Genomic DNA, 21,487 nt, shown 5'->3' with positions numbered 1-21,487 from the left:
GAGACCAGGTTTTGGTCCCAATAATCGAGATTGGATTCTAGAAACCGCAATTCGGTTCAAAAAACCAAAATCTTCGATGTAGAATACCAATACTGAAAAATTCGGTGTTAAGTTCAAACTAGTTTCCAATGGGTTCAGTTGCACTCAGGGGCGTTAAACTGGACGTCGCTGGGGCCCCCCTGCAAAATTTTTTCTAGGGCATCCTAAGTCGATAAAATTCCAAAATCTATCCCCCCTCTCCCTTCCTACCCCTTCCGTTTTTTCTCGTTTGGTCTAGGCCCGCAGCCCGAAAATTTTTGAGAAAATCAGCCTTAACCACCAAAATATCTAAGTGCAGCAGCTTATATCATTTTACCCTTTAGGTATGGTATGTGCAGGATTTAGCTTCTTTTACTTTTTTGTTTCTGAGGTGAATTTGATTCACTTGATGTTTGCGCAAATTAAATATATCTTAAAAAAAAAATAAAAACGTAAAAGTACCCGATTAAATGGAGCCCCTAAAAGATCAATGATCTAATGGAAGGCGGTGGGCCTCAGCCACAGGCCCATGAATCAAAGGGCCCTCAAGGCTTTTAGATTCTTGGGCCTCCCAAAACCCGAAATACGAAAAGTGGATCATTGAGTGGACATGGGAAGGCAGGGGCCTCCAGCAAACAAAAAGTAGGAACAGTCAAGAAATAGTATGAAAAACCCCGATTGTAACATAAAAATCAAAGGAAGAAGCCCATCTCGATAAGTAAAGGCCAAGTTTGAACCAAAGCTGAGGATCAAAAGAGAGAGAGAGAAAAAATTCCGGCGGCCGAGGCCCCTAGCGCCAGGGCCCCCTGCATAGACAGGGTCTGCGGGGGGGGAGCCGTTACGCACTGGTTGCACTGGTCATAAAATCGTGTTTTGTTGCATGATTCTTGCATAGAGTATCTAATAATAATAAGATCGGTTCAAACAGCAACTCTCCAAGTTCAATATTAACCGAGGTATCGCGCTTTGAAAAATTCGGTTTATGACGCCACGCCATCCACCGCGGTATTGACACCCTTGGTTTCTTCGACCCGGTTTTTCCGGTATCCCGTGACTGTAGAAACCCTGTAGTAGGACCGAACTACGCCGTTGAAACGGTAAAGATGGTTCATGAGATACGTTGCCTTGGACAATTTTATGGTTGATAAACTACTCTTTGACAGATAATCTCTCGCAACCTCTTACGAGATGAGAGTGAAGTACTGAGGTAGCCTTCGGGAGGGATAACGCAGATATCGGTCGAGTTCTCACGCTGCTTGAACCCGCTCCTCGCCACTTCTTTCGCCGTAAGGCACCAAACATCATGAATCCACCTGAGCGCTCACAAAATCCGACTTAATGTACGCGCATCAAATTTTCAACGAGAACCCTTGGCAAGGTGACAAGTTTCCTTGAATTTATAAAATTTTCTGACTTTCAGTGACGTCTAAACAAAGTACTGCCCAAGTTTTCCCGGCTTTTTGAGGATGATCGATATGAACATGGACGTTCTTTTGCCAAACAACCAGAGACAGATACACTGAAAACAAAACTCCGGCCGTGGGAGCTGCAATTACGGGCTATAAAGACATACCGTCCGTTCCGGGCTCAAAGGCCGAAAATTTCGGTTGCTGGAGGCGTAGCCTCGATTGCTCCGGGTTCCGAGGCCGAAGCTGCGGCTCCAGCAGCCGGAATTTTCGGCCTTTGAGCCCGGAACGGACGGTATGTCTATATAGCCCGTAATTGCGGCTCCCACGGCCGGAGTTTTTTTTTCAGTGTGGGAAAGAAGGGGTGTGCTCGTTAGTCGAGGGCCGTCAGAACGGATGGGAACTATAAAGCGCCAGTGACGTCAGCGGTAAAGAAGCCGTCGCCGCTGTCGCTCGTGGTTCTTAACTCATGAGCCCTGTCCACAACACTCTTTTGCCATGCCCACAGCTCATGAGCGCTGCATTCAGTTGACGCTTAGTTCTGTTTGGTAGAATGTAAAATCCCGCTTTGCCATTGCTCCAAAGGGTATTAAGCCAACTTTTAAAGTGTTTCGTATGCAGCTTTCTAGAGCACACCCCATCTTCCCCACTTGTCTACAGTTCCGTTCAGCTGAAATACGTATACACGGTATCAGACACACCCGGACATTATCAGACATTTGAAACTTGAGCCCCCCCCCCCCCCCCCCCGTAGAGCGCATGAGTAGGGTGGAGGAATTCAAAAGTTTTGACAGGACAAACAATTTCAAGGTTTGATACTATACCACGGAAAGAGGGGATGGGATTATGCTGTACACCAAAATATAGCCAATAATTTAGGACAGTTAAAGGCAGCCCATAGTGGTGCTATACATTGACCAAGCCGATGTTAAGCACAACCGCCAAATTGCTGATGTGCATGCAAAGTTGACGGATTTCAGCAAAATCAGCCTGACAGCATTTCACGTTGCCTGATTTACTATTTTCTTTTATTCTCTTTTTTTTTTCATTTTCTAAACCGACATTCTGTCCATCAACCTTTGAATATGAAGAATACGCTCACAAAAATTCGAATTTCAAGTGCTCGGTTTTCCATTGAAAAATACAGCAGCAGAGTAAATGAGGTAACGTCTTTCCGCTGTAGTATGAACAATTTGTAGTTAGTTGATGCACAACAGCAACTGAGTTACCTGAATCAGAATCAGCAGGAAGTACGAAACATCATCTTTTCATTCGGTGTTTAAAATTTCCCAGAAATTCCAGGGTTACTTTAAAAGCTCATTAACTGCCATCAAGAATTTGTCACTCTGCCCCAAGAAAACTAACACTAATTCATGTATTAAATGAAAAAATTAGAAATTTGGCAATTTAATCTTCTCGTAAAATTCGATTAAACTACGGATGAGCCTCCGGTGACTGAGATGACTGAGGGACATACGATAAGGCAGAAAAGCTCTTCTGAACAAACTTCGAGCTGTCAAATTAGAATACTACCAGGCATGCAGCGGTTCAAGTCTGTAAAGCGGTGAGAGGGGGGGGGAGGCTTTCACGAGAGAAAAACCCGGCGAAAAAAAGATAGATCACAGCTGCAAACAGATTAACCGAACGCGAGGAACTTTCGGCGAGAGTTCGCAAGCGGCCGGGGCGGCGGGCTTTCCGAGTTTGCGAGTGGCGCGGAAAAAGTTCGAGCAACTTTTAGCTCGATTAGAGCTTGGATCGGGTTAATCGGTGCAACGCGATGCACAATTGCTGCCTCGCTGAAGTAAAACGCCGTATCAACGTCTGGACGTTGCCGGATGTCTTTTAAGAGGAAAAGCGCGCTGTTTTCGAAATTTTCAGAGCATTTTATTCGTAATGTACATCAAGATTTCTGATTTCAGGAAACAATACCGAGAACTTCACTAAAACTTGAATACAGGGTTGCCACCAAATCTAGAAAATGAAGTTCCCTGACATTTCCCTGTCACATTTTGGTGAAATCCCTGACAATTAATTGAAGATGTGCTAGATGGTCAAAAAGATGTAATAGAAATAGTTTTTGGGCAAAATTTGTTGCTCGAAACGTCAAACTCATTCTAGGAAACAAATAAAGGTGCTTTCCCATTTTTCCCTGACATTTTTGTCATTTTCCTTAACATTTTTGTCGTTTTCCCTGATATTTCTAGGTTTTCTTTGACATTTCCAGGTTTTCCCTGACTATTCAAAACTCCCTGACATATCTCGATTTCCCGGTATTCCCTGACTGTGGCAACCCTGTAAATACCTTATCCGAGGAGCGTTCGGCAACATCCCGATTCCCATACGTCGTTAGTTCTTCCTATGGCAGAACAGCTGGCGAAGAAAACGCGACAAAAATAATTTTTTTTTTTTTTTTTTCATAATATTACTTTCTTGAATGATTGGGGGCTCGAGCTACGAGTCCACCGCACTGAAAGAAAAATCCGACTAAGAAAACCACGTTTGGAAGGGCTACATTTTAGACATACCGTCTGTTCCGGGCTCGAGGGCCGGAAGTTCCGGGTGTAGCACCCGTTGCTCCTGCCACCGCACTATGGCTGAAAGCGCCAATCCAAGAAAAATCAAGAAATTATCAAAATATCATGAAAGTGGGTATCCCACCAAAAACATTTCCTTGCAAAGAAGAGCCGCCTAAGCTAAAAATATAAACATTCGTCGCCTGTTGGTTATGCATATTTCCCCTGAAATTTTCTGATATTTCGACGAATGAAACTCTCTAGAAAATTGACGGAGAAATATTAACAAGTTCTCAGGAAATTCAAGGTTTATCGAATGAAATTTTGCAACTTCCGAAGGCTGATACGGCGTTCTTCCTTACAAAACATAGCATAAGTGTAGATAGTATTCTGGTATGCTAAGGAAATACGTCGTATGAGCCTTCAGGCGTTGCCGAAACTCCTCCGATAAAATACGATTTTTCAAGGAAACTTTTGAATATTTTCCTTCGAATTTTTCAGAAAATTTTGTACACAATTTAATCTAAAATATCTGAAAATTTCTAAGCAACAAATGCCCAACTTACCTCAAAGATACATGTTTTATTCGGGGAAATTTGGCGACGCCTGCATGTTCATACGGCGTTCTTCCTTAGCTCAGCAGTATTCTTCGTGCATAGCGCGTAATGGACTTGATCGGTGGGGGAAAATTAGACTGAATCAAGAAAGTTCTGCGGCGCTGCTGGTACGAGTGGATCGGAATTTAGATTGACGGCAATTGGACGTATTTCTACCAAACAGACCTATGTGGCGATGAGAAATGTGGGGTGTGCTCTAGAAATCTGGATAAGAAGCAATGTAAAAGTGGGCGTGGTTCCTTTTGAAGAATTGGAAAAGCGGGATATTGCATTCTATCAAAGAGACCTATGTGCAACTGAGTGCGGAACTCATGAGCCGCGGGCATGGCAAGAGAGCCTTGTGGACAGGGCTCATGAGTTAAAGACCACGCTGCCGGGCATCGTTGCTCCCGTCATCGTCGCTGACGTCACTGGTGCTTGATTATTATCATTCACTCTTACGCAAAGAGACTAACGAGCACACCCCATATTTCTCACTTCCACATAGGTCTGTTTGGTAGAACCACGTCCAATTTCAAAACAGAGCTCAACTGCAGTCGCGTTCATAAGCTTGCCTAATGGAGAGGAGACGCTCGTGAAAAGAAGATCGGTAAAGTTTCTTGGAAATGATTTTCATCTCATTAGTCATTTCTCTCTTAAATTAGTTCTGTCTTCCGCGGGTTTCTTCATTTCATATTTGCGGTGTTCGACCCCTGAAGGGGGGAGACAGTAGGAGTGGATGAGCACGCGTTGATGGGGTATACTATTGAACAGTTATTGAACAGTACTTAATTTGATTTTTAAAAACAACAACAACAACAACAACAAAACCTTCACACAGGTTATCATAGCCTCAAAGGGGGAAATATTGATAATCAATCATTCATGCATTGCCACTGGCTGCGGGGTAAAAAAATAGATGGATGGGATAAAAACCATGTATACAATTATACGAGCGGATACAAAAAATTATTGCAAGAGAGGAATATCTTACCAAATTTTGAAGATTAATTGTAGATCACATGGTGAATGCGATTGGAGGCGGAAGGGACAGGTCATGGCGCTACGATCCACTGCACAGACAACAACAAAAATTCATTAGTTCATTAGATAATTTGGGTCACTGAACTGCTTCGTTCTTGCGTTTTGAGGTTATATTTCGACATTCAACTACGAGATATTAATCATAGCAATTTGATGAAGGATATGTAAGGAAAAAGCTGTTCACGGTGGGTTGCTTGCCCACACGAAACGATGGACAATCCATCGCACATGACGAGAGAGCTCAGGTGGTCAAACTCTTTAAGCCTCATGAAGGCATCGCAAGATAACAAACTCTCGCCATTTTGGCCTTACAACATCTGCGCACAGGTACCAACTGTTTCACTGATACACCGTGAAATATACTGCGCTCAGCTATGAAATTCATACGGTCTTTCGGTGCCAGTGACGAGTCCTGCCATTTTACATATAATTACGATTTTCAAAAGTTACCAGACAAAAATTCCGAAATACGCCCGAATTTAGTTCTGAAGACTGTCTTTGACATGAAATAATCAAATTTGATAACATAATCGGTCAAACTCATAAAAAAACCCAAATTCCGAGAAAATTCCGAAAAATCCTAATACTGGCTGAAAATTCCGGGAATAATCATGATTATTTGATAAGTTCTGAAATTCGGTATGAATAAACCGGAAAATGGCAGCACTTTTCAGTGGCGATTTTTCTGTATTTCCTCCACTTTTCCATTTTAAAGCCTGGATATACACGCTCAAATTTCCACCAATTTCCGATCAAATGGTGACTGTTACGCTCCATCTACCATCAATTTTTTGCGGCCTGCAAAAATACGTGCTCATTTCATGCGTATTTCCATCAACACGTTGTTTTAGTTAATTATGGATAGCAATTTAGATAACTCTCGACCGCCATTTTTGTCATCATTTTGATCGAAAATTGACGAAAATTTGAGCGTGTATCCAGGCCTATAAGTTTCGAAACTTAATGCACCCCAGCTTCGCGCTCCTTTTCCCTTTTTCTCATGATCCACGCCTGTCACCGTGTGCCCGTCTTCCGATCCGCCCTTGGATCAAGGTCATCGGACCAGTCGTCGTCCGAGTTCCGATAATCCTCCCATTGGATACAACAGAATCGTAAGGACCAGTTGAGATCTACTTCTATGTCGTTGACGGATAAGCGTCGCGGCGCGTCGCCATAAGGGGATAAGTCGAGCGTGAGATCAATCGACGCTTGGTCACAACTTTCTTTTTATTCTGCGAGCGACAATGCGGTGTCTACACTGCCGTGCTAGGGAAGAACGCCGTATGGACAATCGCGAGTTGCCAAATTTCCTCCGGTAAAATGATCATTCTTGAGGAAAGTTATCAATTTTTTTCTTTGAAATTGTCAGGAACTTTAGGTAAAGTTGCGACAAAAATTCTCTGAAAAATTGGAAGGAAAATATTCATAAAATCACTTGGAAATTTGAGTTTTATCAGAGGAAATGTGGCAACGCCTGAAGGTTCATACGGCGTTTTTCCTTCGCCCGGCAGTAAAACGCAACGTGCGCTGCGCCCGGACAAGAGGAACGTGGAGAAGACGATGCACTGCAGGTGAGCGAAAAATGCATGCTCGCGCGGCTCGGCGGTGCAAGTGCCGTGAGACCCACGTGTGATAATTTGTCGCTTTGGGCATAACTACACCAGTTGCGAGGCGCAAATTATCGATATATTCCCGTTTAAAGTTGTGGTGAAGAATCGACTGTTAAGGTATTCGATGCGAACACCCAGTTTATCGATCATTTTCCGTAGGTTTAAAATAATGGCAGATTCATCAAGACATCGTAAAGCACGCCACTCCGCTGAACTATACTTAGAGGTGAGCAGAACCCACAAACTATAAAATGACACTTGAGTTTTGAGTTCAATAACATTTTTTGGCAGAAAGACTGGCCAGATAAAGAATTTACGTAATTTAGGGAAGACCCCCCCTAACGTTGTTCGCACAATTTTCCGGACTTTTCCTTTCAATTCCTTGACTTTTTCTTTGAATTCTCTGACTTTTTCTTTGAATTTCCTAACTTTTTCTTTGAATTTCCTGGTTTTTCCTTTGAATCTTCTGACTTTTGCTTGGAATTCCCTGACTTTTTCTTTGAATTCCCCGACCTTTCTCTTGGAATTCCCTATAACCTTTCTCTTTGAATTCCCTAACCTTTTCTTTGAATTCCCTAACTTTTTCAAATTTTCAAAACCGCCGGAAACCCTGTGGTATCATTCAGTTTGCTGACCATAATGAAAACACTCCATCGTTATGTACTTCGTGACTTCGTGCTCATCCCTCTTCCTCTGTTCTTCTCCGCCTATATTCCACCTCGTCTCGTTGGTCAATCACCGACGCGACGGCCTAGGAATTACACAATCGAGCGAACAAGCGCTGGCAGATTGCTTCGTATTAAAATAATCACCGCGGCGAGCGTAACGGCGAGTGACGTCACGTTGGCCACTAAAAATGATGATTGTAAAAAAAGAAGTTCGGACGGCGGCGGCGGCTGCGACGAGGCGGAAAACTAATTGAAGAGCGAGATTTGAAGTTGCACGGGTTATCGACTCCCCCGCCCGCCCCCTACCCCTCACCCCCTTCCCCCCGTGCCCCAGATTTCCTTTCATTAACTTTTTACGACATTTTATTCACTCTCAATCAATTTCCCACGACCTGGAGCGTCCTTCGAATCAATTAACTTTTTACCTTTCCTCCGTCTACACCCGCGTTGCCGGGTTACATTGACAATTTTAAAATTTTAAAATTACTGACTGCCCGGAAACAGAATCTTGAGCAGGGTGTCTCTCCGTGTGGTAGTACCCCGATAAAACATCGGGTTATTTAGGTAATTTTTTTTTTTCACTTTTCACCAATAATAACATTTCTATCGAATATTTGGCACGCATTTCAGTAGATTCTTTTAAAATGCAGCCTTTTCAATCCCTTTTCCTGGCCAAATCACTTACTTTCAGATCAACCGCGATTTTCGCTTTTCCGCGGTGGTCCCGGTCCCTCTAACCGCGAATAATCGAAACTCTACCAGTGGCTATTCTTGAAAGTTGGCAACACTGTTTTTTCATCATTTAAATATACGTGACACAATCGATTCTCGGCAAGGCAGCTTGCTTCGCCTTAAATCGATATTTTTAATGGATTTAAATGGAGGATTACCACTGGACTCTACTGTACTTAACATTTACATGTAGGTAATTTGGCAAGTGTTTCGGTAGATTCTTTTAAAATGCGACCTTTTCCATCCCTTTTCCTGGCCGAGTCACTTACTGTCAGATTATCCGCGAATTCTGTCAGATTAACCGCGAGTTTTGCTTATCCGCGGTTTCATGTACTCGACATTTCCACTTTTCCGTCATACTTAATTTAAAGATACAAGGCGATATATTGAAATCTGACGTCAGCTTTAACCGCGGGCATAGTAGCCAATCTGCCGAATCTTCCACTTGCCCAATTACCATAATTGATTTGGCAAGCGTGCAATGATAATGACCTGAACGAAGCGCGAAGCGCGTGGAATCGCCAATGCACCGATTCTTTAATCCCTGGACGATCAATTAAAAGTGGAACGACGGACCTTCGTCTCATTAAATTTTTAATGTCGCACCTCACAAATTACCCCCTTTTTCGGCACGGACCAGAGGCATCCGCTCTTTTTTCGGTCCGCGCATTCGTGTCCGCGCTTGACCGCATTGGAGGTTAGAACGGTCGCTAATCACGTCGAGAATGAATGGAGCGGAAACAAGACTTTGGTTCCAACGTATGAGCGTTGGAGAGCGTTCATCGCACGAAACTGTAAAAAGTACATTACACATTCACAGATTTTTCATATATATGACTTCTGAGTAGAAACGATGGAATTTTACCTGACGAAGACTTACATTTCGACGGTGTAAGTCCGCAACCGCATAACTTAGTTTGCGACGTCGTCGCAGACTTCCTGTCATAGTTCAGTTTTTAAACGGAAAACTACTCAACGGCAAATCTTTGAAACTGCCGTGATTTTTCTACTCTGTGCGAAGAAAATTCGGCAAAAACTTCAAGGTATGATATCAATTCGTTCTCCTTTAAAGAAAAAAATTGAAGCGGAGATTTTCAGACACTGCAAACGAGATATGTGATTGCGAACTAACGCCGTCGATTTCTCATTCTTTCAATAATATCATGGAATTATGTACAGGGCTCATGTTATATAGTGAACGGGTGCTTCGTACACAAAAAGCTTCGAGCAACAATTTGACCCGTTTATGTGCTGTTTTTTTTTAAATAAAAAAATAGTTGTTTCCAAAAAAATCCACTTAATTTTCTTGGGCTGGGAAAAATAGAGCCAACTGCAAAAGACACCCTCAAACCGCTCTTCACGAAGCAAGGTGAAAACGTTATTGTGCGTGTCAAAGAAGAAGCTCAAACTCTACGGCGCAGAGCAAGTTTCTTCGGAAAGCCGCTAGATGGCTCTCCCTTCCCTGATCTCGTTTTCAGCCAGAAATATACCTCCAAATGAAGCTGCGTCGTCACAATCTCCAAAGGAATAGCACAAGATGATTGATTATGTGAGCGTTGTACTCATTTTAAATTTCATATTCGCCCCTACTTTTGGTCTTTTAAAATGTCGACGGAAGTCGTAGATATCCGTTGTGCTTCGACGTATTTCCTGAGCTGCTCAGTCTAATTCACATACACAACCACCGGGGGATCCTATTATCTGATGCAATCAACCCTGACATGCACTACCCCCCGTCGAGAGGTCATTCATCGACTAAGCGCGTCTATAATAGATGTGGTGTGGAATAGTCATAGGAAACCCACCATGATATTGCAATCAGAGGAACGATGATCCCCCATAAATGATCGCTAGATCTTTTCACCAACAACAAACATGAATGAACGTATTGAACGTTGACGGAAGTCAGGAGGCTGACAATGCCCTCTTTCAATTGCTTAGTTCACAAATATTTGCAGGACATGTTGATTGATTTTAAGGCAAATCAGGACTTTATTAGAAGTTGTTCCTCTCAAGTTAATTTAGCCTCTCCTGAACAACTCCCCCACCTCCCTCCTCGATCTGGCTGAAATTACGCTGCTGAAAGGATTAAAAGGGGAACCAACATTTTAGTTACAATGCCCAAACTGGGGTGCAATAAGGGAATCAGATAGGGAAATAAAAATATCATGTGACAGCATATTGAAATAAAAGAATTGTAGGGAGGCAAATTGATGGAGGTGCCCTAAAAATTGTGCAGGCTGAGTTTTTTTTTTTTTTTTTTTTTTGGCTTTTAAAAGGTTTCGGATTTTCAACTCATACGGAGTAATACGAGTTCGTCACACAGACAAAAATTATCCAAAATTTTGAACAGCACGTCGCGTTAACCTCTTTTCGAAAATCCGACGCGTAGCAGAAAATTGCAGAGGCCTCCTCGAGGCACAGAGCATCCTGCACTCCTTAAAAGAAATAAAGGAAACAAATCACAGGAAAAAACATATTTTGCATTCGTTGCGACTTGCGAGGAGAAACACTGCAGCGCAGCATACCTGACGGGAAAGGCAGTACGACAATGAAAGAGAAGACACAAAAATTCCTAGAAAATTAGATCACAACAAGATCCTAGCCTAGTCAGCGCGGCATGGATCCAGTTGAGAAGGTCAAGGAGAGACGACAGCGAATCGACGCGCCGGAGGGGGGTTGAAGGGGGGAAGAGGGGTCCGCGGACCATATTCGCACCACGTGTTCGCGACACAACAAGCGCAAGCGCATCTGCTCGCATTCTTGTCGACTCGCATCTTCGTCGGAGCGTACTCCGTCGACACAGAAGACAGCAGTAACTCCACATCAATATTGAGCCATGATACGCATGGTTTACTTATGCACTCTAGGTCTCACACTAAAATGTGCATGTTGCTGTTTTCCTAACAGTATGCTTGAGTCGGAGGATCTGCTATGCTGATCCAAAACCTCATACCTATCCCGGTTTTCTGTTGGACTTGAGTGGTTCTTTCGTCGCAAGGCCGATTTCCATAAAATTCGGCTACAGTGCGGATTGTTGACGTCATGAGAAGGGTGAACGAAGGGGCACCGAAAGAGTGAAACCGGTGGGGAAGGTCTGATGACGTCACGAGATATTAGTCTTTGACTGCTCAGGCAAGGGATCACACAGTGTGTGCATATCTCCGAACCCGAATTCTCACGACGAGAAAACGTGGTATCGCTCATTACGAGGGTGGGAAAGTTCAGAGACTGGCAGACGCCGCAAAGTGGATCGAGTCAACGGGAGAGGTCGGACAAAATTTGGAAACTTTAAAAGCTTACAACTGCATTTATAATAAACTTTGAGGTTTTAAAGATGGTTTCATTGGTTTTCTCGTAAAATTTTCGTCCACAGCCACCCCTTAGAATTCAAAATGTGACGAATTAAAGATCAAAATTTGCAGTTTTAGTTAAAAATTTCATGTCCGACCTTTCTGTTTGACTCGATTCACTGTGCGTCGCGTCGTCTTCGTCGGAGACCGCAATATGACAAGATTGATGAGGTTGCTATTTTTTATAATATTTTACACTTATTCGTCAAAAATTGTTAACAAGGGTGGAAACTAGAATTATTTTAAAAAAACCGCTGAATTTCTTCCTGATTTCCGGTGCGCGGATGGTCTCCTCTTGCCGCGTCAACCGCAAGATAGGTACAGGACTCTGAAACCGACCGAAATATCAAAATGTTTGAATGAAATGTTGCAAGAAATGCAAAATGCTCTAGTTCATCCACACTGTAAAAAATTTCCGTGTTGATGTCACAACTTGCGAATGGCTGGTGCGTTGGACTTACATCGAGACGGTCCAGGGGACTAATTTTTAACGAGATCGCAGAATTTCAACACGAAGATTTGGTCGATTTGACACACAGGAAAACTAGTGCAAAAAATCAACCAAATTTGGTAATACTTCGTGTTTAACTTCCTACATTAACACAAGCTTTTGGTTACTTTTTCTTATTGGGCACCTCCTCCTTAATCACGCCTTAGAGACCTCTTTTACACTACAGGCGCAGCATATTTTCTTCATCTCGCACAATAACTTCAAATGAACCCATCCCGTAATTCGTATCTTCTCTGGTCTTCTGACGTAAGCATAACTCCATCTCGGCATGAACCCTGGAGTGTATGCCGTTACACGAACGACAGGGCTCACCCTTAGATGCACTGATGCCGTCTCGTTAGAGAAGTAACGTTTTGTGCTCACCGACATGAATGTTCGGGCTGCTCGAGAGGTAAGTTTTCCACCTAATCCGAGCGCAAAATTCAGCCGAATGAGCGAACCGCTTGTTTCGGACGGACGAGATAGTAAAGCTGTAGATCTTTCCGGCTGGGAAGCGAGGGGATGAGGGGCCGTTCCGGGTTCCTCTTTGAATTGACTCGTGAATATTTCATCAACTCAGCTTTGCGATTCATCAACTCGCCACTAAGGGCGGTTAGCGCCGTGTTTGCCTTATTTTAAAGTTTTCTTTCGCTGAGAGCTCGCTGAGATTGCGAGGGAACTGGAAAATATGAACCGCTGAGAACGGAAGTGCGGGAAAATTTAGATTTTTCCACACTTAGGCTTCTAGTTTTCCAGGTGCACGTATTTTAATAGTTTAGAGTTGCCGCAATTTCTTCATTTTCAAATTTTCTGACTTTTCCCTGACTATTTCCGCTTTTCCCTGACTCCAATATTTTCTGATTCCCTGACTTTTCCTGACCTTCGAACAAAATTTCGACTTATTTTTTTAATATTTATTTATTTATTTATTTTGAATACGAAGACTTTCGCTTAACTTCAGACACAATTTATTTGTTTGGAGATCAAACTCTGGAGATAGGCGTTCAGTAGCTGGTCACAAAATGACATGCCTTAAAAATTACCAGAAAGGGTAAGCGGTTGGCAGGTCAAGAATATATTTTATTGATAAGTAGATGTGTCAGATCGATCCTGACTTTCCCGATTTTCCACATAGCCGGTAATCCTGTTGTTGCTTAGAAAAATTGACGGTTGAACTTCGAATTTCTCTGTGAGTCGGGCACAGCATTTTGGAAATGTATTTGATTTTCCGAAATGAATTTTCACCACTGAATTTATAGTTTCACTCGTGTGCTAATCTTTATCTGATTTTTAACATGCAGCCTCCAAACATTCGTAGTTATGAATCTAAATTACCTCAGCTCATACAATCGACTTTTGAGAATGAACTATATAAAATTACTTACAACGTATCTAGCTCAGGCTCCATTTATTAGTCTTGGAGAATTCACGCAGCCAGGCCTGTAACATTCCAATAAGAACAAAACGTCAATAAAAATTCACTGACACAGAAATTGTGACTCGAAGATTTTTTAGGTTTATATTTTACAGAATACAGAAGGATTTGATCCTTTTGGGGTCTAATGAAGGTCTAGCGTTGACCTAAACATAGGTCTTTATAGCCGCTTTTGGCGAAATATGCGAGGTTTGCGGGTTTCCGGTCAAATGCCGAAAAAGCCGCATTATGTGCCAAAATCTGACTTGCAAATCATTTGAGATTTGTCTTTGACAGATTTGGAGAGCCTCCCGGAGAAGCGAGAAGTATCGCCAGATTTGAAGGCGTTCTAAGCGTTCGGTTAGGTCACGCAACTAAACTAACTTCCCGGCAAAGCGGGAGGTATCGCCAGATTTGGAGGCGTTTTAAGCGTTCGGTTGGGTCACGCAACTAAACTAACCTCTCGGCAAAGCGGGAGGTATCGCCAGATTTGAAGGCGTTCTAAGCGTTCGGTTGGGTCACGCAACTAAACTAACCTCCCGGCAAAGCGGGATGTATAGTCAGATTTGAAGGCCGTTCTAAGCGTTCGGTTGGGTCACGCAACTAAACTAACTTCCCGGCAAAGCGGGAGGTATCGCCAGATTTGGAGGCGTTTTTAGCGTTCGGTTGGGTCACGCAACTAAACTAACCTCCTCAACTAAACTAAATTCCCTGACAATTGAACAAATGCCATATTTTTATAGATGCCATAGTTAGGAATAGTTTTTAGGCTGAATGTGTTGTTCGAAACGTCAAACCCACTTGAGAAAGCAGATTAATGTGATTTGACGATTTTCCCCTGACAATTCCGTCATTTTCCCTGACTATGGCAACCCTCCCACCTGTCTCTGGTTCCGTTTACACTAGAAAAAAAACACGTTGGATCTAGAGTCCAGACTCTTGAAAACATTGACAAGAAAAAATACTTTTGATTCAATCAGATTTAAGCTTAAATCAAAGGAAAATCCGCTCAAATTAAGAGGCTTGGTTCTTGATTTAAGCAAAAATCCGATTGAATCAAGAGTATTTTTTCTTGTCGATGTTTTTAAGAGTCTGGACTTGGATGGGGATGGGTCGGATCCGATGGGGTTTTTTTTCCAGTGTAGCAGAACTACGTCCAAATAAACATCAAAATGTCCAATTGTAGCCGAATATTTCATGCCCAACCTTTCGCGATGACTCGTTCCGCTGCACAGCGGCGCGGCTGATTGAATGCAGCTTCTCGCTAATTTTTTTTGTTTGAGTTGGAGTCATAATCCCGCGGGGGGCGGGCGAGTGGCGAGTTGCGAAATGGCGCGGTTTCGCGACGATGATGCGAGATGGATCGGATCTGAGATCTGGCCGATACGACCGCTAATCCCTGCTATTAGCTCGCCGCCAACCCGATACTATTACGATATTCCTTATCCAGAACACGACTCCTAAACCCCCCGTTGCCGATCCAAAAAAATAAGGGTTTCCAGTTTCTTTCGCCATGACAGCTTCAATTCCTCCGAATTTGAAGTAGAAGTACTGAAAAGAACTAACAGTTAAATCAGGGTTGCCACAAAATTTAGAAAAATGAAGTTCCCTGACATTTTCCTGACATATTTGCGTACAATTCCGTGACAATTGAGGAGATGCCATATGGTCATGAAGACATAATTTGAAATAGTTTCCAGACAAAATTTGATGCGCTAGACGTCAAATCCATTCTAGAAAGCGAATAAAGGTAAATTAGAAATATTTTCCTGACTCTTTCCACATTTTTCCTGACATTTCCAAGTTTTCCCTGGCTTTTTAAAATTTCCCGACGTTTTCCAGTATTCCCTGACTGTGGCAATCCTGTTAAACATTTCCGTGGTGATGATTACCTTGGGTTATTTTTTTTCGGACTGACCGTCAAAAAGGACTTGGTTGATCGACCAAAATTTATGTTAAATCGACCAAAACCGGAGGTTTCTCTCTGAAAGATCTGGGGATGAAGATAGTGTTCTGCTGAACTAATGTACTCTTGGCCTTCTCTATATCCCTTAAATTTTGCGACTTGCAAGTGGCTATAGCACATTGGAATGATCACCAATGGGATATGCTGGCTTGATGCTGGCGGCTAGCGCCTGATTTTTAACGAGTTGCAAATATTCAAACCAAAGCTTCGGTCAATGTAACCCCAGGAAAAACTAATCAGAAGTTACTCATTGCACATTTTAGATTAATTTGTGTTCTACTCTACATTGAAACCTTTAAAAATTTGGCGTGCCATACATGACACGCTTTCAGGCCTCCGTAATACGTGGATAAAATTTCGCGTAAATTTCGTGGGATCTTATGCCATTTGAACCCTCAGCATCCTGGCGTACCCAGATATCATCGTTCCCCCACAAAAGAACGTATAACTACAAATGAATGTTACCGAAAGTCCCATCGAAAATCGCATTTTTACCGAGAGATTCTTGGGCATTTGTAAACGAAAAGAGTCCTGATTGATCTTCTGCTCTCATACAAAAATTAGACAAATTTTGGACGAAAATAGCACGGTGCATTATTGCAAAAAATTGGATTATTCGAATCAATTTTGCGAGCTTGGAATTAAGTTACGTTTCTTCGTCCGCGAAACCATACGGCACAGCAGAATTCAGCATGGCCTAAGTCTTCACCTAAGCAATTCATTTTCATTAATTTACTCTCAGGAAGCTTTAGTGGCTTTATAAAAAAACTCCAAAAACACAAAATCTCAGGATGTTAAGGGTTAACATAATACTCGGTTAAACTGAAAAAAAAAAAAAAAACACATTGGATCTAGAGTCGAGACTCTTGAAAACATCAACAAGAAAAAGGACTCTTGATTCAATCAGATTTAAGCTGAAATCAAAAGGAAATCCGCTCAAATTAAGAGGCTTGGTTCTTGATTTAAGCTTAAATCTGATTGAATCAAGAGTATTTTTTCTTGTCGATGTTTTTAAGAGTCTGGACTCTAGATCCAATGTGTTTTTTTTTTCCAGTGTACTTTCCCTTTCCGTGTATCAGCCTTTTACTTGAATGTATTCCTCTTGAATTTTATCGTTAAAATCATGATTTGGCAACGATGCAGACAGGCCTCCCTCGCGCGTGAGCAGGGATAGATTGCAAGATAACCTAATAGTTCGTTTAATCGATCCAAATAAGTAATCGAGCCGGCCGCGGCGTGGCGGGGCGAGAGGGACCAGAAACTAAAGCTGCCTTGCCAAGCAAAAACGCCATAACAGCCTTCAAATGTCGCCAAATTTCCTTTGATAAGTCACATATTTTCAGGACTATCGGTGAATATTTTGCTTCCGATTTTTAAGAAAATTTACTTTGCAATTTGATCTAAAGTGTCTGAAAATATCAAGGGAAAATATTCCCGTCTTTCCTTAAAAACAAATATTTCCTCAGAGGAAATTTGGCAACATTCAAGTGTTCATACGGCGTTCTTTCCGGCTCGGCAGAGAGCGTGGGGCGTCTTATTGCGAGAGGTGATCAGGGAATGGACATGCATAATATCGGTGCCCGGCAAAGCCGCGTGAACACTGGATTTGCCGCAATAATCCGCGGTTGAGGATCGAACGAAGCCGCAACAAATGCCGTTTAAAAAGAGGAAAACTCGATTGAAAAGCCCGAATCCGACGAGTGAAGCGGGCGGAGTTTATCCCGTCCTAGCCACCAGTCGCTGAGGACACAAGCTTGCAGTACAGGCTGATGCGATGGACACATGCTCTTTTAGAGACGAAATAAACATCAAAATATGCACAGAGTTACCACAGAATTTCGAAAATTAAATTTGCTGACACATTTTGGTGAAATTCCAATGGAACAATTGAAGAAATGCCAGATGGTTAGAAAGACATAATTGGAAAAGGGTTTCAGGCAAAACTTGTTGTTCGAAACGTCAAACCAATTCTAAACAGCAAATAAAGGTGACCTAATCATTTTTCCCTGACGTTTTCGTCATGTTCCCTAACATTTTCAGCTTTTCCCGGACTTTTAAAATTTTCCTGACATTTCCCGATTTTCCCTGACTGCGACAACCCTGAATGCAGTTTTAAGTCAAATTTTCATGATCAACCTCTTCCAAAGGCTCGTTCTCCTGTGCTGCAGTAATGTATTTAACTTACTGTTCAATAATTGCTCCACACAATAGGACAGTGAAAAATTTTCATTTCCTGCAGCAGGGGTGGCATAACAATCAAACTTATCAATTAGTCAAAATTACTAGATTCCGCGATGCATTATGATCGCGAGTACTTAAAACTGTCGGAATGGTTGAAAATGATACTTCAGCGGCGAGGAAACCTCTCGCCGAGACACTTTCTAGAAAAAAAGTATTGGAAACGAAAACGGAGGAAAAAGGGCAATCGGAAAGTTGGGTGCACGGAAAAAGTTGCAATGGGAGTGGAAACTTGTAAAAGCTTTTAAAAGCCTATTCAAACTTTAGGGTGCAGAAGCTAATTAAGATCGTTAGGACGATACGCTTTAATGACGCGGCACATTGAAGTTGGCTGTTAACGCGAATTCGGCTGTGAGAGACCCCTCATTTACAGTCAAAGCAATGTAATTGATTGAGGCACAAGCTAGTTAGGAGGTCAACGCTATTTTTCACCGAATGATGGTTAGGGAACGATTTGTCTCGCAAAAAATCAAATAAAATTCGTCCTATGATAACTGATGAATGTCGGGGTGAGCATTTTGCTCGACAAGTTTCGCAAATAATGTTAGGATTGCTAAAGCACCTGCTCACCCCTGTGGACATCAGTCATTATTCGGCGCATCCGAGCGTTGACTTCCGAAAGTTACGTTCATTTTTTTATAATTTTTTTTTTTTACCTTTAAGTTGCCAGATTTGACTCTAAAAGATAAAGGATCTTTAAAGTGTAAAAGTAAAATATATTGTATTGGTTCAGCTTCAAAATGGAGAATTTGCAGACGTCTGAAACTTGATAATTTCGAGTGAAAGTGAAAACTACTGATTGTGATTGTACGGAGCATAAGGATACCCTATGTTCATTCATTGAAAAATCACTAGGGGAGATACGAAAAAATGATCTAATCTGCTAAGAAACATGTGTTTGAAAGAGAAAAGCCGCCAGATGACGTCACTAGGCGAAGCATTTCCTCAATTTTACATCCATTTTTATACTATTTCCCATATCAGCAAAAACTTATAAAAAGTACTTAGAAATCAGCTATTATGACACTCTAGGATGAAGAAATAAAAAATTTGCGTGCAAATTCTCCATTCGATGGTCGATACTGCTCTAGGAAAAAAAGTTCAGCACTTGGGGATATCAGCTCCTAATCGCATAAGTGGGTTTACAATGTTACCGAAGCTCGTAGCGAGAGACACAGTTTTATGCTGCTGCTATATCGTCGCTCCTAAGACGTAAGGGCGTATCTCGATTTCCACGTGAGTCCTGTTCGATATATAAATCTATGCTTTCTGAGGTTCATGTGGAAAAACATATACGCTCTTATGTCACAGGAGCGACGATATCCTATGGCGTCGACGATGCGCTACTTAAACACCGTCACACTTAATTTTCCACCATACGCGCGAATAATTCGTACCACCGATCAACTCCTGTTCCCGAACACAAAAAGCATGTTTCCGTCGAAGCCGTGGCGAGGCGTGAATGATCGATTATCGATATTTCCCCATCTGAAGTTGTGGTTAAAAATCGATTCTTCAGGTCTCCATCTAAACACCCTGTTTATCGATCCTTTTTCATAGGTTTAAATGGCAGATCGAATGATAGATCGCAAAGCACGCTACTGGTCGGATCGGTGGTTCCGCGATCCGCTCTGACGAATCTCCGCTTCCGGTGAGGGAGACCCTTTCCCCGATTTTTCGCTACATCCCGGGAAGCCGCGCTTTCCCGACGGACTTAACTCCTGTGAAGGTCGCTAGCGAAGGCCACCTGACGCCATTTTGCGGGCTGATTTTGTGCCGAAATCATGGATCGAGAAGGAAGTCGATGGTCGCTGGGTTCATTTTGACGAACAACAAGAACAATCCTGCAAGAGTTAGAATGCGGTTTGAACAAATGGATTGCATTCTGCAAAAAGGAACCAAGAGGATTCCAATGTTGCTAAGATTGTGCAACTAACAATCTTTGTATTAAAATCACTGACATTAAGCAAAAAGTTAAATTTCCAAAGGTGATTTTCGTCATGAATTTGTAGTTTATTGGAGGTAAAGATAAATTTTAATTAGATGATCAGTCCATAGTTGCAGGGTTAAAAAGTTTCACAATCTTAGCAACATTGGAATTCTTGTGGTTCCTTTTTGCAAAATGCAATCCAAATAAGCTTCCATTAGTACAAGCGGCCTATAGTAGTGGCCGCGCGTGTATGGGGTGAAGATGCGGGCGGTCACCCCCCAAAGTTCTGAAGATTTTTTTTTTTTTTTTTTTTTTTTTTTTTTTTTTTTTTTTTTTTTTTTTTTTTTTTTTTTTAAATGAGAGAAAAGAAAAAAATGATACTTCACTGATTGTGAAGACAATCGAGGATTGCGTTCATGGAGACATAATTTTCAAAAATTTTCCCATGGAGGACCCTCTCGACTGGAGGGAGACCCCCGACGCGTCCTTTCATGTTTCAAAACTTCGACCCCCCCCCCCCAAGTTTCATCCCACGAACTGCCACGAATAGAAGCGAATCTCTGTTTAGGGTGAATCTGCACCGGAGGTGAAACAAACAACGAGATAGAAAAAAACAAAAACAAACCCTGCTAAATTACTGAATTTACTTCACGTCTTTCACAATTAATGGATCCATTCCGACCACGAGAATATGATAGACGTTCCTTTTCCTAAGAATCGATTCTGTCAACCGTAAGATGACGCTGAAAGGATGCGAACACGATATACTGTATTTGATAAGTCAGATCGAACGATTCATTTTTGCTTTCGCATACTATCAGCTTTAATTCAGGTTTTACATGGGAGAATTTTTGGGAACGACTAAGATGTGCTTCCAGATGTAATAGATCCGTTTTTAGTTGAACAATAGGAACGAAATTAGTACTTCGACAAAATTTGAACGGTTGCTCGATGTTTGCTAACACCTTTTAAGATAAAGCTAAAAGACAAAATAGCTTTTGTTCATGCGGCTCACCGAAGATTTAAGTTCAATTAATCGAACTTTTCAGAGATGGAAACCTAATTTCACTCAAATCGAAGTCAACACGTACATACAAGTGCTGTAACTCAGATCCACGTGTCTTTCTTTGCGAACAGATTCAAAGCGAGAGATCCTGAAGGTGCGTGGACGCCGTCAGCTCGGCCGCACCTGCAAATCCTGCAAATTCTCGCGCGTTGCGAATATCGCTTCAATTTCTCGAAGGTGAACTTTCATCGGATAGAAATTCACTTAAATAAACAACGTTCATCACCCGACGGCGCTACTGCTTCAAGGCTCGGACACCACGCTCAGCGTTGTAAAACCGACCTTTAAAATGCTAATGCTTGACACTGGATGATTGGTGCTCAGTCAAAATTAATTTAAATTAATGAGATAAAATAAATTATTATTTCAAAAAAGAAAAAAAAGACTCTCCTCGTAGTATTTCAATAGGTTATGTGTATTTCACACTGAGTCGTTTCTTCATG

General features: G+C 42.1%; 1 protein-coding gene across 2 annotated transcripts in view; it reads right to left on the bottom strand.

The window, feature by feature from the left end:
* The window catches only part of LOC109030808 (uncharacterized), a 100,535-nt gene extending 86,592 nt beyond the window's left edge, over positions 1-13,943 (bottom strand). The window contains exons 1-2 of one of the 2 annotated variants that reach the window (XM_072297689.1): positions 13,816-13,943; positions 5,528-5,606 (exon numbers count right to left, since the gene is read on the bottom strand). The gene's annotated coding sequence lies outside the window, so the exon portion shown is untranslated. The remainder of the gene's footprint in view (positions 1-5,527; positions 5,607-13,815) is intronic. The other variant, XM_072297690.1, reaches the window with a different exon arrangement.
* Between the last annotated feature and the right edge of the window lie 7,544 nt (positions 13,944-21,487).

Source organism: Bemisia tabaci, chromosome 3 (assembly GCF_918797505.1).
Source record: "Bemisia tabaci chromosome 3, PGI_BMITA_v3".
Classification (NCBI taxonomy): domain Eukaryota; kingdom Metazoa; phylum Arthropoda; class Insecta; order Hemiptera; family Aleyrodidae; genus Bemisia; species Bemisia tabaci.
Note: the sequence above shows the minus strand (reverse complement) of the source record. Positions and strands in the feature narration are given on the sequence as shown.